The following is a 21,738-nucleotide window of genomic DNA, read 5'->3' as shown; positions in this document are numbered from 1 at the left end:
AGTCACCAGTAGGCATATTAACCCCCTTCACACACAGCTCTCTGTTGCTGGCAGATGTTTGTTGTTAAATATATTTACAGCTGTGCAGCTGCTGGCACTATATTCTGTCTGCACATGAGGCAGCCTTACATTCACATTACTTTTATTTGTAGTGTAACATACCTGCACATTCTTACTACATTACTTAATATGTGTTTGACTTTTACTATTCATATATTTACTAGTCTATACTGCTCATACCTGGCCCATAGTGTATTCATATTTAGTCATATTCATTCATTATTTATACCACACTTACACCACTGCCTGTACTGGTAGAATCTTCTATATTGTAGTCATAGTTGAACCCTAACACTGATTATACTACAATCACAGTAAAAGTTGAATGTTGTAACCGTGTTCTTGCAAAACTGTATGATATGTGACAGTATATAATCAGATCATTGCAGTCCTAATATGTAGTGTCTTAGTATCTCAAATTAAATAAACCATGTATGAAAGAAGTGTGGGCGTTGGTTGTACACGCAGCTCAGTGTGACGTAACTTCCGCTGCACAAAGGATTGTGGGTCAGAATGGCCAAAGAAGTATGCTGACATGCATACTGCGAAATGTGACCGGATGTAGTAGAACATCCTGGTACTTTTGGCATACTGCATCTGTCTTTTTCTGGCATACTAAATAGTATGGTAGTATGGGTATTGGAACGCAGGGCTGATCACTTCTTTTTGTACACATGGTAAATTCCTGCTAATTACCTATCAACCATAGCTATCAACAGTTCCACATTCTACATATGTCAACACTTTTACATAATTCATTTCATTAACATTTTTACAAAAAGGGAGAAAAATCAATGTCATCATTGAGGCCAGGGTATTTCGTTGCTTTTAGTTGCACGATCCAAAAGGTTTCACGTTGAAGGAGCCTTTTTAAGCGATCACCTCCTCTGATGTCCTTTTCAACCACTTCCAACACTATGACCTTCAGTGTATTTGGGTTGTCATGTCCAGCTTCCACATAATGTAATGCCATGGCATAATCAAGATTCTTTGTGCGAATGGCATTCTTATGTTCTGCAACTCTGTCTCTCAACCTTCTTTTTGTTCGTCCAATGTAAAAACAACCACATGGACATTCCAGTTTGTAAATAACGTATGTGGTGTTACAGTTTGCAAAATGTCTCATATGGTATATGCGGCATGTACTGTCATCTTGAAAATGATTGATTTTTACCACATTTTCACAATGATTACAACTACCACATCGGAAAGTTCCTCGTGGCGTTTGTAGCCAGGTCGTTCGTGGGGGAGGAGGAAGGTAGCTCTGTACCACTCTGTCTCTCAGAGTTGGTGCACGATTGAATGAGAACATTGGTGGTTCTTTGAACAGTGGTTGGAGAGATGTGTCACTCTGAAGAATATTCCAGTTGCATTTAATGATATTCCTTATTTGAAATGCTTGTTTACTGTATTGTGTAACAAAATATATTTGATGACTGAGGTGTTTTCTTTTTCGTTTGGAGCAACTGTTTTCTATTTAAGGACTTTGCTCTTTGAAGAGATTTTTCCACTGTATTCTTTTTGTATCCTCGCTCAGTGAAACGGTTTGCCATATCTATAGCCTTGTCATCAAATTCTTCCTCTGTGTCACAGACACGTCTTAGTCGCTGGAACTGACCAAATGGAATGTTATCTATAAGGGTCTTGGGATGGAAACTGTTAGCCCTTAAGATCGTATTCCGATCTGTGACTTTTCTGTAAATGGTTGTGTGTAGATCACCATCATCTGTTTTCATGATTCTTAAATCTAGGAAATTGATGTCCTTCTTGCTGTATTCCAGAGATAGTTTCAAACTCTTGTTGGTATTGTTCAAATATTTATGAAAATCAAGTACTTCGTGTTCTTCACATTGCATAAAGAATATCAAATCATCTATGTATCGTCCAAACCATTTTATTTTATCCAGATAGGGATTGACAGAGCTCCAAATGAATTTATCTTCCCACACTCCTAGAAACAGGTTGGCATACGATGGGGCATAGGTTACGCCCGTTGCTGTGCCCCGTGTCTGTCTGTAAAGCTGTTCCTGAAAGAGAAATGTATTATTCTCCAATGTCCATCTTGTGAGTTCAACAATAAAATCTGTTGGAGGAAATGGCTCATCTCTCATTTGTAGGAAATGTTGAATGGCTTCTAAACCTTCTTTATGATCAATATTCGTGTATAATGATTCCACATCCATTGTGATCATATATGCATCTCCAATATTTTTTTATTTCATCAATCTTATTTAACACTTGAGTAGTGTCCTGAATGTAAGACTGTAAAGTTAAAATAAAAGGTTTGATGTGGTGATCAATAAATTTTGAAATTGGCTCCAAAATTGAGCCATTTCCGCTAATGATAGGTCTGCCAGGTGGATTTAGTAAATTTTTATGAATCTTTGGCAACATGTAAAAACAAGGCAGTCTTGGATTTTTTTCTAGTAGGAAAGTATGTTCATTCTCTGTGATCCAGTGTTCTGCTTTTGCCTTATTCAACATTTCCATCAGTTGGCGTTGCAGATCCTTCCAAATGAATTATGTAAAAGTGTTGACATATGTAGAATGTGGAACTGTTGATAGCTATGGTTGATAGGTAATTAGCAGGAATTTACCATGTGTACAAAAAGAAGTGATCAGGTCCATCCTGAATTGATAGCCACATTACATTTATTCCCTTTTCTCACTTTTCCACTTCTTTTCATTCCCCTTCCTCCCTAGTTTTGTTTTCCTTCTCCTTTTTTTTTTTTTTTTTTTACGTTTCTCTTCTTTGTTTTTTTTTTTGGTTCCCCACCCTCATTTTTTCACTTGGATACACTTGGTGTCTGGCCAGTGGGTGTGTGCCTTAACAGGGAACTTCTCGCCTACTGAACTCATCAGTGTAACACAGCATAGGTGTGCAAGTTACTCCTGTCTGACCCTGATGAAGACCTATGTTGGTCGATACGCGTTGGTCATTTTTTAACTCTTTTTTGATTCATTTTGCCATGTAAAATAAAGGCATTTTAACTTTACAGACTTTACAGTGTGCCTTGGTGTGTTTTTGAAGGAGCCTTGCAGTTTTTGATTTTTTACTGCGACTGTTTGACCCATGCAATGAGCCCTTCACCTGAGGAATAAGTGCAAAATACCTGAAGTATCCAAAGAGCACCTGTATTGTGACCAACAGAAGGACCCAGCAGCGCTTCCACTCTGTTGTCTAGATGAGAATTAAGCTTTGATTGAAAGCCTTAGAGTGTGTTAGTGAATAGGAAAATGAGCTGGCAGCACCTGCTTAGGCAGATAATCAACACAATGTCAACTTTGTGTGATGCTGCGACTGCTGCTGTTTTGTTTGTGCCAAGGTCGCTGTGTGGAGACATTCACCACCCTCCGTCTGAACAGGTCCTCCTCCACCCCTCAAATGCTCTTCCTTTTCCCCTCTGTCTGATGAGACGCAAATATTGAAATGAGGTTTGGGTGTTGGAGGCTTGGGTAGCAGCATGGGAACGGTGGGCGAGGTGCTACATAATTAAAAATATCATTTCAGCTCCTGCTCGGCCTATTTTCATTCAGCATTACCACCTCTCCACAGGTAAATTGTTCCCTGTACTCCTGCGATGATGGTAATGAGCAGTGGTTAGGTCTGACACCACGTCTCTTTGATTTAACCTAAATGAGAAATATGCCATCAACGGGGGGGGGGGGGGGGACTCAATCATAGCGACTTTAAATATGATATGAGCCCAGCTGAACTAGAGGGGGTGAATCACAGTGAAAGTATGATATTAGGTTGGCTGATAGAAAGGGATACTCACACCATCAGGTGTGTGCGTGTGTGTTATCACTTGAGTCAACTCTACTGGAGAAAAAAAAAAACCTTATTATGCAGATAATAATATGTCCAAAACATATCAGCTTTGATGTTGGCTCTGGCCTCGTTCTCATGGACCGCAAACTGTTACTACATTTCACTCTCACGGCATTTCAATTAATTGTACACTTCATTCAAACACAAGAAAAAAAATATGATTCGATCTCCTCCCACGAGAAGTGTATTCATCTGAGAAGACAATTTATGGACTCAGACCTGAAACTCTCTGATGTCAAACCTCCATTAACCAGAAATCCAACAATGATATCAAAAGAAGTTTTCTTTTCTTTTTGCTTTTTGTTAAAGAGATTGTCAAGTGTATTTAAAACGCCATGGCTTCCCACACTTGAAAAAGGAAGGACTTGACCAGACACAGGATTTCACTCATTCTTCAGTTTTTTTAACCAGTAACAAGGAAGGTGAAAAACCTTTAAACACAAAAGAATAAAACCAATGTGAATAAAATTCAGCATTTTCCATCAAACAAGGTAAGTACATTTAAACACATTTTTCAGGTAAGTGCATTTAATTAGGTAAAAGTATATTTTAAACATTCATTAACTATTATTTCATTATATATTATAAATCAATCCAGGTAAGTAATGTGTAAAATTAGGCATTGTATAAACAGAAACCTAGTTCTACTTTTAGAACCATTTACTTTTAAATTAACCCATTTTACCTTATGTTTTAACCTAAATTTTATACAGATTTCATACAGACTTTAGATATGACATGTATTTTTATCACAATTTTAATCTAAACACTCACTTTTTAACTTAAGTGAAACCTAGTATTTTAAATTGATTTTACTGTAGATTTTAACACAATTTTTGAACAGAAATACTTTTATTTTTATACATAAATTAAATATTTTCCCTTCGAATGTTAAAGCAAAATTTGCTATATTTTAAATACTAGCCTATTTGTGCACTTTAATTTATCTATTTAAACAAGGTTTTGAGCAAACTAATTGGGACACTATTTGCTTTACAAATTAAACATATTTCATGATAAATAAGGTAGGTAACCCAAAGAACCGAAATAGGCACAAATTAAATATCTAAATATTTTAGCCAATTACAAGGACAGCTGCTAACTTTAAACTCTACCCACATAAACAATGTTAAACTCAATCAGTAACAGACAGCACAATTCATTTGCCCAAATAAAATACTTCAACACAGCCAGAGTCACAGCCACAGTCCAGTTAACATGAGCTCACCGGTAGCCCTTTTGGTTTGAGTCCTTTTCCCATGCGTTTGATCTGTGAAGTGCTTCTTTAGTGAATGTGTCTGCTGTCCTCAGCTCCGTTGCACACAGCCGAATGACTGGTGTGTCGTTTATTGTTCTGAGCTCAAGGTGTGTGCTGCTAATTAGTCTGATTGCTCTCACCTGTTGAGGCGCACCGTGGAGCAGCACGCGCGCCCGCCGCCACGCGCATGAAGCAGCACGCGCGCCCGCCGTTACGCACACGGAGCAGCACGGCCGCTGTCACACTTCCAGGCAGATAGCCGCAACAGAGATCAAAGCACCAACCCCTTAATAGTAAGTAGTAAGTTGCTTTTAAAGTTTTGGCCTGGAGAAGTCCATTTCTGAGTGTTCTTGCTTGAAATGAGATCATGTTATCACACTCGTCATCACCGGCTAAGATCAGCAGGACTCATTGGAGGAACAAGCCTATCAGGGGAAGAAGACAACACAAAGGGAGAAACAGCTGACGAAGGAGGTGACCTTTACATTCAGTCTATTATCTATGAAATGTTGATGACTAAAGGTAGATGTATAATTGTGCGTCAGCTCTCCTCAGAGCCTACACTGTAGCCTATGCACGTGACCTTTGCCATTGCAAGCATTTATACTTGTTGTATCTGTGTCACTCTGCAGTTACACCTCCAAAAGGCCCATCAGCAGTGGGGTTTCTGTTTAGTGAGTTTGATTTAGTAAAAACACAAAATTAAACATGGTTTAATAGTGACAATTTTAAACACAAGTGCACAAACTGGCTTCACTATTTTCCCCACAAATATAACATGCTAATGTTATTAGCAAAGGCCTGTGGCATTTTATATTGTATAGGCTAAGTTAGTCTAGCTATTGCTATTGCTATTGCTATTAGCATCAGCAACATTTAACAAAGGTAAAATTATAGAATTTGGCCCCATTACAACTCACAAGGTTCACCAACAAAACAACTGTCCTATACTGAACACAGCTTCCCCGTATATACAACATGCTAAAGTTATTAGCATAAGCCTATGACATTTTACATTGTATAAATTAGCATAGCAGCTAGCAGCTAGTTTGTGCTCTACTCATATGAAGCCTGGATAAATCACAGAGAGGACTTAAAATGCTATTTTGTGGGGGCTTTATTTTCACAATTGATTGTTTCTTACCTGTAAAATAAAAGTAAATAAAAGTTGTGTTTCAACTGAGGGAAATGGTTTTCTCTGCACAAAAATAAATAGGAGGTCCGCATCACCATGACGTGCAGTTACATTTCTGGGGAGGTGCATCAAGCTACGCTGTAGGCTACTTGTCTACACAGGGCCTACGGTGCAGGAATGGTGTTGATTCAACACAGAATGTAAGTAACTCAGTGTAATTGTGTGTACATAAATACATCTATGTATGCTAATTTAAGTGCAATAATACCTGCACACACATTTGTATGTGCTATAGGGCATTGTGCAATATAAACTAGCACTTTATAAACCTGTGCAATCAGGCAGTGTGCAATTCAATTAGCACTTTAACATGGGCAATGTGCAATAATATTACCCCTTAAAAACCATCGCACCTTAGCCCTCGAGCACTTAGCACATCGCACTTTAATTTAGCACTAAAGCACTTTCAACTGGTCCCCCAATTCTTGGTCTATCGTGTCCGTACTACTGTTTGCTATATGTTTGTTTATTTGTCATTGTTGTTTTGTTTTTATTTTTGATTAGTTAAACATCTACCTGCCAATGGACTGAGGATGGAAATTAGCCATTGGCTATAATCCTACATATTTACATTTAATGTTCATCAATATGTACTGTCCCTGTTTAAATAAATAGATGAAAAAAAAAACAAAAACAACTATAAACCCTGCTTAAAGTCAAGGCCACTTTTCATTCTCACACCTATTTTAAAACCAGTTCCACATTGTAAAATTGGACTGTTAATTATTTATGAGGTTGGAGGGGGTGGTGCAAAACTAGGGAGTCAAATATGTTTTTAAGCACTGGGGAGGGACCAGTGTTTTTTTATTTCGGCTTAAAGGAGGGACATACAACTTTAAATGGTTGTATTTTGTATTTATTTGAAACACCACCGGAACACCAAAACCTGCCAGTGGGTTTGAAGGGCATGTTTTCTTTAAATTAACCAAAATCACTCTTAAAAGTTTTTGCCAGAATTTCATATTTCCAATGGTCCTTGAACACATCATGTGAGAGAAACACATGCCATCAGAAAACAACCATATCTAAGCTTGAAATAGTGATATTTCATTAAAACTCTTCATCAACTCTTAAAATAAAAGAAAAAATCAAATTCTGTGCTCTTGTGCATAACAAGAGTGGAAAAACCAATTGTGTTTTTAAATTCCAGGATTTTCTTTTCAACTTAAAACTCTTAACTTTAAAATATGAAAGGGTACGTTTTTAAAATAATAATAATAATAACTTCCACCACGCTAGTTTACTGGCTACTGCCACTGTTGTGTGCAGTTTATCTGGGAAATGGTCACTGTGCACATGTAGTTTAGTATGTTTAGGGTCGATTTATGTTGGAAGGAAGAGTCATGCATTTTCCCCCAGTCACTCAGGGAGGCTCAAGGAAAAATATTTGAGGCTTCAGGTAGGGTCATGATAAAGAACAACAAAAAAGAGGTCACTCCTCAGCAACCCCCCTCCTCTAACAAACAATGAACAGTCCCTTAATTATTTACATATTCCAATGAATACATTCCTGCCAGTGGTTTCACACTATTCCACTGATCTATCTCAGACTGTGTTTATGCAAACATTATACATTACACATTACAGGGCTCAAGACGATTTTGGGCCCGATATCCCCCTCCTGACAATGGTCAGCAAAGCCGATTTTTCAAAGGTCTAGTGCAGCATTAATTTCACTGATGAATAATTTTCTTTATAGTATTGGTCAACAACATTTTCTCATTGATGAAAACAAGATGGTTGTGATGATGAAAACTAAGACAGAATGTGAATCTACTACTGTCAGTATTTTTGAAGCCGAAATGTAATTGCAAGAAGTTAAAAGTTAACATTAGTTAATAAACAAACACTGTGCATGACTTAACGTCAGAACCACAACAAGGCTGTTAACCCACGTTTGGCGTGATGACCTCCGGTGTTTCCACTAGGATGGAGTTGTAGCAGCGGAGGTGAAGCACGCGCATGAAAAAAAAATTTCACACGCGCAAAACTTTTTGTACGCTTGCAAAGCACAGTCTGCTGGGATGTTTCTATGTATGTACTTGCACCAGAAGGGCTATTTAGGACTAAATACATAGAGTACATTTCTGCACAATAATGAGCAGGTGAAATGTCTGTCTAGCTTACATATGAGGTGTCTCAAGATTTAGGAAAATACAATTTTATTGAACATAATAAATGACCTATTTAAGTGCTGGCAGTTGTTATTTACGTGACAATGCCTGAACGCAACACAGGCTCTGCTCCAACCGAGTGAGCGGCACTGCTGTGCGAGCAGTGTGTTTGTCTGTGTGTAAAAGCAGTCTGTTGATGGTTATTTACACACATTCCATAACAATAACTATGTCAGTTAACAAACTGTGCTGGGCTCAGGTCGGGTTTAGTCAGGAAAATGCGGCCCGAGCCATGCTCTAGCGTGCTCACCTGTGTGTGTGTGCGCGAACGTGTCTGTGTGTGCATCAAGGCAGAACGCTGTGAGCAGAGGAGAATTGTTAACGCGTGACCATGTAGAGACAGAAATGACACGATGACATAACACAATAAATAGTATATTGTTATGTTATAATATGAAGCGTCTGTCGCGCAAAATAATATAACTTTAGTTTATGAAGAGATAAGACGGAGCCCTCTCCTCTTATATGCTTTACTCAGTGGCGGTGTGCCAGTGCTAGTTGCATATAGGGGAAACACTGCATTCTGTAGTCTCATTTAGCCAATTGTTTGCAACTGCCCTTTTTAAGACACATGAAAGCATCAAAATTCACAGTGGGATATTTACTGATGTATTTTACGTCGTAGAACAAAACATGAGAGTCTCTTAAGCTTTTGTTAACCACAGTCCTTATTTCAGACATCTAATCAGAAACCCATTCAAAAAACCCATTATCTCTGACTTGAGGGAACTGGGAGTGCTACAATGCTAACTTATACAGTATCTGGCTTTAAGGGCTTATTCCTGGGGCACTCTATTGGCCAGCTGGTAGCAGTACATGGGCCCGGGCTGGAAAGTCAACTAGCATGCCTTTGCTGCATGTCGTCTCAGTAACAGTACAGAAATGTCAATGTCTGTGAAAAAGAGAAGATCAGACTTATGGATAAATTCCACAATTGATATTAAGGAAAGCGAGACCCTTTGTAAACCATATGGATTGAGCATCACTGGTAAAAACACAATGAATTTGCAGAAAAGTCATCCCAAAATTCATGTTAAGGTAAGCTAAGGTAGCACACCATTTTTTTTTTTTTCAAGATGATTTTTTCTTTCTTTCCTTTTTTTTAACCAGCTAACTTACGTTGGTATGTTTTTGCTAAATCTGAAACGTGAAAAATCTGAAATCTGAACAATTAAAGCTGCTGTCCTGTCTGGCTGTCCTGTAATGTTACCGATTTCAAAAGTGAATGATCCAGACTAGCATTGCTATTATCTGTCGTATATTAACAGTTTGATATGGTAATGATAATAAGTTTCACTTCCCTCACACTGAAAGAAATATGTTTAAAAAGAAGAATGCGGGTTTGAATAAATATAGTATAACATTACTTAATGTTAGTGTCACAGTGCGCATGTGCCATTCTCACACTTAACTCAGTAAATTTATACACACCCTGCCTCTCCACCACACCTACCTGCCAGGCTATTACCTGTCATTTGGTCCACCACACCCACCTCATCAAGCCAACTCTGCTCACCTGTGGCTCATTACTCCCTGCCACTATAAATACTCCAGCTTCACAGACTAGTGTAGCCAGATTGGTCTTTGTCATTCCATGCAAGACTTTCTGATGTGTGTTCCCAGACTGCTTTCCCATTGCCGACCTCACCTGCCTCTGACTCTGCTGCTTTGCCTGTTCCCTGGTAAACCACTCAGCCCTCAGCCCTCAGCCCTCAACCAAGAGCTTTGCTTCCATGTTCTTGGTTTCTGTTTGCCTGTTCCCTGGGGCTGATTGCCAATCAGCTCTGCGTATGTTGTGAGTTTACCTGTTCTGCTGCCTGTGATTTCCTGTGCTGTGGATTACCTCGCTGTGTGGCTGCACATTCTGTCTTTGTGTGTGCAGTGCTGCATCTGCTCATTGTCACCACTGGTTCCTCGACCCCTCATCAGTTCCGCCCCACCTACAGTTGGCTTCTCACAGGTGTGTTGGTTTTCCTCGTGGGTACACCTGGTATTGGATCCTATTCTCATCTGACATCACCTCCTGTCTGCTCCGTTATGATACCGCTGCACATTATTGAACTGTTTGCTGTTTGTGTACATCCAGCAGATACCAGAGACTCTCCTGCTTCTGGACTAAACCTGTGCCCCGGGAAGCCTCAAGCCTAGGAGTTAATCTTGGTGGCTGCTTCACTTGCCTGTTTTTTTTCTGTGTGTTGCAAGTGGCTTCATTAACAACTGTTGAATGAATGAATGAAATTTTATTTTCGTGTCTGGCTGCCAAGACAGCCCATCCCTAATGGGATTATGCAGACACATTTTAAACAAAACATTTTCCTGTGCCATCACGCCAACAGAGTAGTAAACATGACATATACGCAAGCTGCAAATAATGATCAATAAAAATAAGTAAAACAAAATAAAAAGGACAATCTTTAGAGCCACGATCTGTGTGCATAAGTTGCTTGCTTTCTTCTGTTTCACACGTTATGGATATAACTGGATATTGCAAATATATGATTATCAAATAACCATTTAATTATTTGGTTATCCTAGGACAGACCTACATGTATTAATACTTTGTCAAAGAGTGTTTCTCTTAGGTCATTGTAGAATGGACAATACAGCAAAAAGTGAGTTTCATTCTCTACTTCACCGAGCTCACAGTAGTGACATAATCTTTGATCTTCTCAGTCCTACTGTAGCGTCCTGTCTCAATATGTAGCGGTAATATCCCAAAGCAAAACTGAGCATACAGATCTTTGGCTCTTAGATAAATTATACATATCTTTCACATTCATACACTTCTTTAAACAAACAGTATGTGCGTAATTTTGGTTTATGATTAATTTCATCCAGCCAATTACTTTTAGATTTTGTCAAAGCAAATTCTTTAAACACCCCCACATCCACTTTCTGTCTGTTGCTATAGAGATGTTGAAGCCCATGCTCCTGAAGCAGATCATATATCTCTAACGCCCATTCTCCTTCCACTGAGAGATCCCACATGAAAATCTTCCTCGCCATTCTATCATCAAAGATCAAGCATTCTATTCCACAAGTTTATCATATTTACCTTCCACCTGACTTCACACGGTACCCATCCCATGTCACCATTAACGGCAGATATAGGGACAAATTTATGGACACCTAGAAAGTATTTTTGTGCCCTATTGTGCACACTTACACTTTTATTATAGTATCTAAACCCCCATACTCCTGAGGAGTAGTCCAGAATAGGACAGACACATGCCTGATACCAATGGCTATATGTAGCATAACCCATATTTCTTAAAGTCTTAGTTTTCCCTATGATACCTCCTAAAGCTCTACTGGCAGAGTCTGCTAACACTGATGTCCCATGTAAAAATGACGTGTTCATCCAGGAAAAGGCCCAAATATTTGTACTTATCGGTATATTTGAGTTTATCACCAACACAGAATTGAAATTAACTTCTTTTCCATTCTTTTCTACTCCATAATCTCTGTCTTTTTTGGATTGATAGAAAGGCGCCATCTTTTGCACCATTTTTCGGCACATATGTTAACATTTTTTACATCTCTATTTCATTTTCTGCCATCAATATTATATCATCTGCATAAATCAGGGTGCTGAGTTTCACTTCCCCACATGTTATCCCCAACTCCAGCTGTTTTATTTCTTTCGCTAAATCATTAATAAAGTTAAAAATTGTCCCTCTGTTTGTGGTGCTGCTATTGGGTTCAAACTCCACCCGTGACAGTTACACACCTGGTGGGAGAAAGAAGCAGAAATTTAGTAAAGAGAGTTAGAGACAACTTGGGGCTGTGTGTGCCATGTGTATGAGTGAGAGGTGGGTGGAAGAGAAAAACCTGATTTTATTTTCCCTCATATTCAACATCACAGATACAAAAGACATTCAATGACAAGGATGGGTCACAGAGTGCAAAGAAAGCTGGTGCATTCCAGCAGAATATTCCAACAGCCCTTCTTATAGAACAACAGAACTGGGAGGAATCCACAGCAAATGGAGTGGGTGCTCACAGGATTACGATGAGCAAAACTGAAATAAGCAATCTGATGAGAAGTATTATGAAGATGAAAGACAAAAATCTGGCTGCTGCCCTAAGAGAATCTATTGGCATTGACTTGTGGGGTGTCGTGAGGCTTCATGGTAAGGTCCCGTTGTGTTTTCCAACACTCCAATACCTCCCAGTTCTAGTCATGTGCAGCATCTGTTTCCAAGAAAATATTCAAGCAAAGATAAAAAAATAAAAACTTTCGATAACTCAATGACAGACGACACATAGAGTGATGATGGCCTTTCAAATGAGACCATGCATGTACATGTACTAAAAATGGAACAAGAACAGCTTTCACTTGACTTTGGATATGCCTTGGATAGGTGTTTTCTGAATTTTCAGATACTTAAGATGCTTAATAATTAGAATTTTTTGGCTGTGTTAAACTTTTTAGGTACCATCATGTTGACATGGATATGCAACAGACCCCCTGTGAGGTGCATTCCTTGCAAGTTGTGGTCCACATGGTGCCAAAGGTGGCATCTGTTAAGAGAGTCATTGAAAAAGTGAGGTCAGTGGTAAAGCTCTTTGACAAGTCCTCTATTGCAACACAGAGACCAGTGTGGCCTTATTGTTGTGAATGACTCCCCTAAACGCTCAACATGGTCACACACCTCCTCAAAGTGAAAGACTCAGTTTATCAAATCACAAATGACATGGGATGGACACCTTGCTTCCTAGTGAATGGCAAGACTCCATTGCAGGACCTACTGCTGCATTTTGTGGGACATACTCTCCAGAGTGACACCATTTCCATGTCCCTGGTGGTCCCTGCCCTCTTTGATCTGCTCAGCCACTTTGCTGATTTTGAACAGAACACTAGCTACCAAGATCTTGCCACTCTTGCACAGAAAATTAAAGGAAATTTGAGCCTGCCTTTTACTTGGCTGTTAGATCCAATTGATGAAAAGTTCCACTTACAGCAGCTGCCCGCGTTGTTAACCGTACTCTCTGTGAAGCTCTTGTTGATGTAGCTGATGACAATATTCAGGAGCTGCTAAAACAAGTAAAGGACTTTGTGCCCAGATCCTCTTAGCCACACACAACATGAGGATCTGTCTAAAGATAACACAGAAGAGGGGAATGTGGAGGAACTGAAAGCAGCACTATTTTCATCAAAGCAGCCAGTCTTTAGGTTTCTTTCAAAATGCTGCATAAGGCCCAGACAGAGGATGCCTGACCACCAGCATGAGGCAGCAAAGCAGAAAGTATAAGGAAGAGCTTTTACAACCCACCACAGATGATACAGGAACAGACTTTGACTGGCAAAGACTGACACTAATTATCACAAAAACTTTTGCTTTAGACCTGTTGACCATACCAGCTTCTCATGCCTTTTGCAGAGAGGGTATTCAGTATCACAGGTGACCTAACCAGAGGCTGGTACAATTAAGCAAGGGTCACATTGGCACAAAGTGCTTTCCTTAGAAATATTAGAAACAAATAGAACTGTTGTAGTCACTGCTGCTGACAGCACATCCTAGCAATAACATGCACAATCTCATTGTAAGCTACTGGTTTGTTGTTTTAGTTTAATGTGATAACAGTAACAGTGAACAGTAAATTATTGATAGTTCTTTGAGAAACAAGACCAACCCAAAATTATTTTACTGGAAACCATGAAGTTGTTCTTAATTTACATTTTCATGGACTAATGGCATTGCTGCTATTATAAAATTTAATGTAATCAGTCTGTAACATTCAATTACATTGCCCGTGTTAGCTGTTGCAAAAAGCACGAGCCAAATCTATTTAACTTTACTGACTTCATTTTTAACAGAGGACTACTGGAATGTTTTATAATCAGGTGGGTACTAAGTGCAATAACATTACTGCCAATACAGTTTTTCCTTTTAATTTAGTTTAGTTTAGTTTCACTTATGCATAAAGAAAGAAGAATGTCATATGACAGTTCAACAATTCTTTATGTAGGCTACTCATATTTAAGATATTTTTTTGGGCATTTTTTGCCTTTAATGGACAGGACAGTCAAGTGTGGAAGGGGGAGAGAGAGAGGGGATGACATGCAGCAAAGGGCCACAGGCTGGACTTGAACCCAGGCCGCTGCGGCAACAGCCCTGTACATGGGGTGCCTGCTTTTAGAGAAGTCAAAAAATCAAATTAAGTTCACGGAGGATGACATGACTTCACTGAAAAGCAATGTGGTGTCTTTACAACAGTCTATGATGGTAAGAGTCACAGCAAGAACCTTGAAAACTGCAGCAGGAGAGACTGTCAGGTTGAAGGAAGGTGCTGCAGGCAACCTCAAATCTTTGGTCAGAGGGCTGGAGTGAGATTTTACCTTGTGACGTAATATCTGCTTGTGTGTGCGTAGTCATGAACATATGTGGACACGGCGGCATGCACATGTTGCAAACAGAAGAAACTAGTATACGTTTACATATTCATATCTATAGGCCTAAGCCCCACATACGTCCATTGACATTCAATATTTGTTTTACGGTGCAGATCAAGGTCAGTTTCAGCAATCTGATGGTAGCTTAAAAAATCCAGTAATATGTCCTGTTGTGACAAAAAGAAATATTTCAAGGGGGGTTCCTGAGAAAATTTTGAAAATTCACGTGGCGAAATCATGCAATTTCATACAGAAATAGATAAATTTAAGGACTTTCAATGACCTGTGTACATTTATGCATAAAGAAATTCAGCAGACTCATTTAACAAAAAGTTTTTTCATCATAAGTGTGTATTCAGGCAGGGCACATGGTTTCATAACACAGTTCAATTAAATTCATCGGCAATTTGCTTACCTTGCACAGTTCCAACCAGCAATGTATCAATGACAGGTGACTTCCTACACTAGCTGGATGTCCACTGGATCCGTCACATGCGCGATCTGGCCGAGGCGTAGGTGCTGGAGCTAATCTAGTCAATGTAAGCTGCTCCACCAGAAGCGCCATGGCGCGTCCTAGCCGTGGCGTACAGTGGAAGCGGCGCCAATTCCAGCCACTCACGTGTGCGCTGCTATAGTTCCAGTGGACACTGATGGCCGGCACAAATCGGAGCCAAATCGCGCACGCAGCGGATCCAGTGGACATCCAGTATGCGGTCTGGTCAAGCCAAACAATGGGCTGGATGTATTAAAAAAAAAAAAAAAGGACTCGGTGACGGTGATGATGGAGTGAGATTTCTTAAACGGGCGTGAGAGAGTGACATTGATGGTGAAAGAGTGACAGTCACACCAGATGCGTGAGAGTTGGCAACCCTGTCGGCACCAAAGATGGCAGGGCAAAGATTGACAGAGCACACTGAACAACTGGCCCAACAACTGACAACCACTCCACACTGGTGGTAACAAAGCTTCATAACTTAAGCTACAAACAGAAGGTTCTTCTGTTGGTAAAGGAAAATTGGCAGGTCTGCTAATTTGTTAATTATATCTCTTGCATTTGGTGCAGTTTAGTGCCATCTATTGGCCTTGTTCAAAAGCAGCTTAGTGACTAAATAAAGTTATCTGGTTTGACTTAGCCATCTTGTCAGATGCCTCACAGGTGGAAAGGAGTGTCTCACAAACCTCCTCCATCTATGGAGCTTTTTTCCTATCTTTATTCAAGAGAGGGGTATATCAATTTGAGAGCATTATTTATTGATTTCACGTTCAGATTTTGTAATATTGTCCCTCAAATGGGATGGCAGTAGCTCAGTCCATAGGGACTTGTGTTGGGAATCGGAGGGTCACCTGTTCAAGTCCCCATCCGGACCAAATATGGAGCATGGACTGGTTGCTGGAGAGGTGCCAGTTCACCTGCTTGTGCATGCTTTAATTTTAGAGTGTCCCGTCCTGGCGGTTACATAATCACGGCAGCTTCCATTTTGTTGTTAGTTGTTGCCTAACAACAGTGTTCACGTACCATACACCACCATACACGTAGCTGGATCCTGGGACTATTTATACAGATATTTATCCAGAAGATTAATCACGTTTAGACAGAGTTTATTGAGCTGTTGATATTCATTTTGACATCCGAATTGGCTTGAGTTGAGCTAGTGGTTGTATCAGTGTTGGAAATTATTATTTGTTCACCTGCCACTGTAGCTGCTGGATTCCAAAATCTACCAGCCACTCAATGGGTTTCCATTGTTTTGTTTTGTTTTTTACCAGTAAGTAAAGAAAATCTAGCAGCCACTCGCATATTTCACCAGTATTTGGCTTGTGGCTGGTGCTAATTTCCAACCCTGGGTTGTATTTTGTTTGATGTTCTCCATGACTGACAGTTTCTAGTCTCCCAAACATTAAAAGGCACGTACTGCACTTTATTACATTAACTATCTGATACCAAAATGGCATCCTGCCTCTGTAGGGGACAGACCAGCTGAGTGGAGCTGCGCTTTATATTTCCACTATGTTAGCCTATGATTATTAGTCATTAGTAACTCAAGACGAAATATTAGCTTGATTGTGCCTGGTACTCTGAAGGCATAGCACGCTAACAGCAGACATGCATTATTAGAAGAGAAACTAAGTCGAGTGATTGTTGTGTGCTTTGAGCGTTGGACCACAGCAATTGGTGTGTCGGTTTAAATTAAACACTGATCACGTCAGGGTCCTCCATCTGAGTATCATGTTTACACTGCAAATCATGAAGCACCACAGCAGAGGGATTGGCACTGACATTTGGAGGATTTGATTTTTTGTGTGTGTGTATGTGTGTGTGTGTGTGTGTGTGTGTTTGGCTAACTGCCTTTACTCAGTGATTTCATCTTGTTTAAAAGAATGTCAGACTTTGAGGAAATAAGCAGTTATTGCAAAAGGGAGATTATGTGTTAACACTCATTAACTTTTTCTTCTTGTAATGTTAAGTGTATTTCAAATGCGTACAGACCAAGTTATTTGCATTTGAAGAAGAAATAATATCACAAGAGCTCTCAGATCAGTTGCTCTGTGTAAAGACTGTGGAGGGTGGGAGGGATTTGGTTGCGTAGTATTCTACAGCTGCAAAGTTTAGTTCGGACAAATCAAGCTTTGGTTCGGAAGCATGTTGTTAGCACTAGTGAATGTATCCACTCAGGATCAATAAAGTCTTATTATGAATTTATACTGTTTAAGATTTTTAGTTTTTTTCTATAGTAACTAAGGGAGCTGGAGTCCGGAAATAAGAGGTGGACCAGACGATACCTCAAGCATAATTGAGGATTTAACACACAGCCAACACACAATATAGGAAAGGGGAAAAAAAAGATTAATCATCTGAGAATATAAAGTCACAGTGAGTGCTCCCAGCAGAACATCATGAGGCCAAAACCTCCGAAGCCTTGGGATATACATCATGGTGTAACTTGTATTGTTGTGTTGTTGTTCATGTAAATATGAGATCAATTATTAAAAATCAGAGTGTCACTTCTTCCATAGATGCTCAACCATTTTCTTCAGTCCCCTACCAAACAGCTCATGAAAATGTTTAGTGGTAGCTTTAAAATAGTCTTTTTTTTTTTGGAAGCTCCAGTTTATATGGGGTAAGTTCCTGCAGTGGAAAAGGGTACAAGTTTGGTCAACACTGGTCCAAAAGAGGGTATATCTTGCTCAGATTATCATGAAATTTTCTGTGTATATGCACTGTCACCATTAATGATTTCAGTAACCCACTGACCTCTTGCTTAGCACCATTGTGGAGCCAAAATCTCTGCTTTCATGAAAGAATCAAAAGAATCCAAATGTAATTGGTCTAACAGAGCCGAGCACTATGGTGAGAGAATGGAAGGGGGCCTGTGCTTCATGGTGAATAGGACTTGTGTGACAGTGGGAATGTGAGGTGCTGTCTGGTTCCATAGGCGGCACTGGGGGGGAGCTTGGAGGTGCTTCAGCACCCCCAAAGAAGCCCATAGTACCCAGTAACCTGGCATTCTTGACCATAAACACCAGGAGGACCAAAGATCTGGACGCAGATAAAATCATCGATGCCTTTGCCAGCAATCACAATAACAGACGCATCGTTCTTCTGTAAAGACATCTAGTGGTGAGTAACAATATATTAGCCTGCCATAGGCACAGTACAGGGATTATTTTTTTTATTATACTCTGGCATAGTCGATAGTGTTGCTGTGTTGCGTTGGTGTGGGCCATTTCAAGGCCAAGGACAGTGTCCGTGATCAACCACACCTTGGTTGTTCTTTTGTATTGCTCAGTGTGTGTATTATGGCCCGTGAAAATATGCACTCTCTCTCTGTCTGTGTCTCTGTCTCTGTCTGTCTCTCTCTCTCTCTCTCTCTCTCTCTCTCTCTCTCTCTCTCTTTCTCAGGTGCTGCTATATCCAGGGTTGCCTCGATGATTGTGGAGCCCAGCAAAATTAAAATAAAGATGTGTTGTTCAAAGATGGTTCTTGTTGGTGGTCCCTCTAATTCCACAATGTGCATGATTTTTTGTTGATTTGGACGCATGCTTATATTGGTAGGCTATATCCACAACTCCTTAGCACCTCCAATTAATAGTCAAGCTCCCCCCCAGCACCTCCAGTAAAAATCATCTGCCGCTGCCACTGATCCCTGCTATATGCCATTCAAAAGCGACCGCAGAGCAGAGTCAATCAGTATGTTTACATGACATCAGAGAAAATCAGTTTATTGTGTTAGTCCGACTAAAACCAAACTTTTAAAATACATGTAAACGTGTAATGTCTACAAATGTCTATAGGATAAAATAATGAAATGATGTCAGTTTATAGCCAAAAGGTCAAAGGTCAAAGTCACTGTGAAATCATAATGTTCTGCAAAAACACTTCTCTGGCCATTATTCAACTTCATATCTGAGGAACAGATTCTTAATAGGTGACACTAATTTTGGGTGTGTACCTTGAAACTGTGCAGACTATTTTCTGTGCTGCCTGGGGAAAGATGTTTGTAAAACATTTAAGAGTATGTAGCTTCTTTGCAGCAGCATCCTTATTTGAAGCATTGTCAACTGTTATGGACACATCTGAGTCTGGGAAAACATGGATGTAAACTATAATTTGACTGGTTCACAGGGGAATACATCCATGAGGCAGTAATTGTAGTTAGGACTGCACTGCTAGCCATTACCATTTGGCTCAGGCACCACCATGTGCAATCCTGGTCCAGACTAATAATGTAGTATATTGCTAAGTGAAGAATATTTTGTGTATATGTCCTGTGATTCAGTTCAGCTTCAAAATAGGATTGGGTCGTCTTTGGCCCATGCTTCATCTTTCCACCAAGTTGAAAATCGGGCCAGGAGTTTTTTTTCCCTATCCTTGCTGACAAACAGACAAATGCAATACCAGTACATGACGGAGGTAATGAGCAGATTTTTGTTCCCTCGAGGATGAATGATTTCTATTCTGGACACTTCTTTAGCTTTCCCCAAGCCTGACCCTCAAGCTGAAATTTCAGCTTTACACCTAAGATACCTCAGCCCATTGTCCGTACACATTATCTTTACAGTGGACCATGCTGCAGTGAATGATTTACAATCAGTGCCAATGTGGGGGGTAAGGGGGTTGCAATACTGTACAGATACAAAGTAAGGGTGTGAAGGTCAACCCAACAGTTAATATATCAAACCATAATCATGATTTAATCCTAAACTTCACCAGCTGTTTTAGTTGCCCAACATTAATCACCAATCAGCCAATAACCATTTGATTCCCATGACCACAGTCTTTCCCTAACCATTAATATAAAGTTGCCATGTGTAGAAATGGAAATGATTTTAAAAAACTTGCTAAAATATGTTGTCATTGAATCCTTGGATTCACTCAATCTTTCAGTGTCATTACTCTATCTGGTGACAGGGTTGGATATCTCTCGTATTAACTCCAGCGTTATAAAATTTGCTCGGGACATTTATGCATCCATGCTCTTGTTACAATCCCATACACTGTCGTCTTACTCCTCTGTCAAGGCAAACATTAGATCATAGGACATTGTTTATTTTGTAGAACAATTTCCTACTGTGGAAGGTAATGAACACTGCAGTAGGGGACAGCATGGCTCTAAAATGTACCATTTTCTACTTCACATGCTGAACCGTTCATAAAACTAAATCACACGGGGAAGCACAGAAATGTGATTAGCTGTTAACAGCCGATGACTGCATAAAGTTAAGCTGTGGACATCTTTTCTTGGCCATCCACACATTGGCTGATCTCCCATGGTCACTGAGCTCTGTAGGATATAACAGGACTCCCAGTGACTCGTTGATCAAGCGTGACATGTTGCTTTAAGTGTGAGTGAGTCATGAAATGGACCGTGAAGGGAAAGGGATGAAGACTCACTGCGTTTTTACCTCAAATATAAAAACTGAAGGTAAACCCTTGGAATTTGGGTCTTGCTTGTGGTGACTGCTTAGGCTGATGAAGATGAGATGGAGGTAGTGGTCCAGATGGTTCTGCTGAGCGTCTCAGTGACATCGATACCACCATAGATAAGCCACAGCATCTCCTTCTGCAGAAAAACCACAGCAGTCCACGTCGAGCTGTTGTGATTGGTAATACGGTACAGCTGTGACCATGAAATCAGGACTTAGTGTAATTAGTCACTTTGAAGCAGAGATTTAATACCAAAATCTTCGACAAAATACCAGGGAATCTGGTGCTACTTAATGATAATCTGATATCCAAGCCTCCCGTCTCATGTATTTTCCTTCTTAACAACCGTGCCATTTTGGAGCAGAGATGGGACCTGGGTTCCATTTGGACCGTCTGTTCACGAGCCAGACAGAAATGCCACGGTGCAATACCCTCAATTCCTATTTGTATGAGGGAGCCCAATATGACACATGCACTTTTTGAAAGAAAAATAAGGAGCATAAGTATAATATTACAGTGTTATTAGGGTGGCTTTTCCCCTGCTGTAAATACCTCTGTACTGGCCCCATACAGCTTTAGCATTGAGTTGACTTGCAGTGGTATATTTGCATGAGGCCTTTTGACAGATGGCATGCAGGCAACAGAAGTCAGGGTGGTAACATATTTCTTTTAGTGTTTCTTTGCTTTATATATTTCTAAACTCTTTCAGTGTACGAGTACATTTTATATTGCAGTCTGCGCATTTTATATTTTAAAGCTGTGCTAATCAAAACTTTTAATGGTAACAGTGGATCAAATAACTATCTGTAATGTGACAGGGGTCCGTATTAGTAATAGTCTCACAGAGAATTACCAACTCCACAGTTCACTCAGCTCTGTGGAACTCCTTAGGTACC

At 39.9% G+C, this 21,738-nt stretch overlaps 1 long non-coding RNA gene across 2 annotated transcripts; it reads left to right on the top strand.

Annotated features, from left to right (window-relative positions):
- Positions 1 to 5,353: 5,353 nt before the first annotated feature.
- LOC144467064 (uncharacterized) lies at positions 5,354 to 10,938 on the top strand. 2 transcript variants are annotated; one of them, XR_013493436.1, is made up of 5 exons: positions 5,354 to 5,624; positions 6,367 to 6,485; positions 10,143 to 10,314; positions 10,402 to 10,479; positions 10,606 to 10,938. It is a non-coding gene; the product is annotated as an uncharacterized LOC144467064 (long non-coding RNA). The 2 variants fall into 2 exon arrangements; XR_013493435.1 differs by lacking the exons at positions 5,354 to 5,624; positions 6,367 to 6,485 and having other exon boundaries at positions 10,104 to 10,314.
- The last annotated feature ends 10,800 nt before the right edge of the window (positions 10,939 to 21,738 follow it).

The sequence above is a fragment of the Epinephelus lanceolatus genome, chromosome 15 (genome assembly GCF_041903045.1).
Source record: "Epinephelus lanceolatus isolate andai-2023 chromosome 15, ASM4190304v1, whole genome shotgun sequence".
Classification (NCBI taxonomy): domain Eukaryota; kingdom Metazoa; phylum Chordata; class Actinopteri; order Perciformes; family Serranidae; genus Epinephelus; species Epinephelus lanceolatus.
Note: the sequence above shows the minus strand (reverse complement) of the source record. Positions and strands in the feature narration are given on the sequence as shown.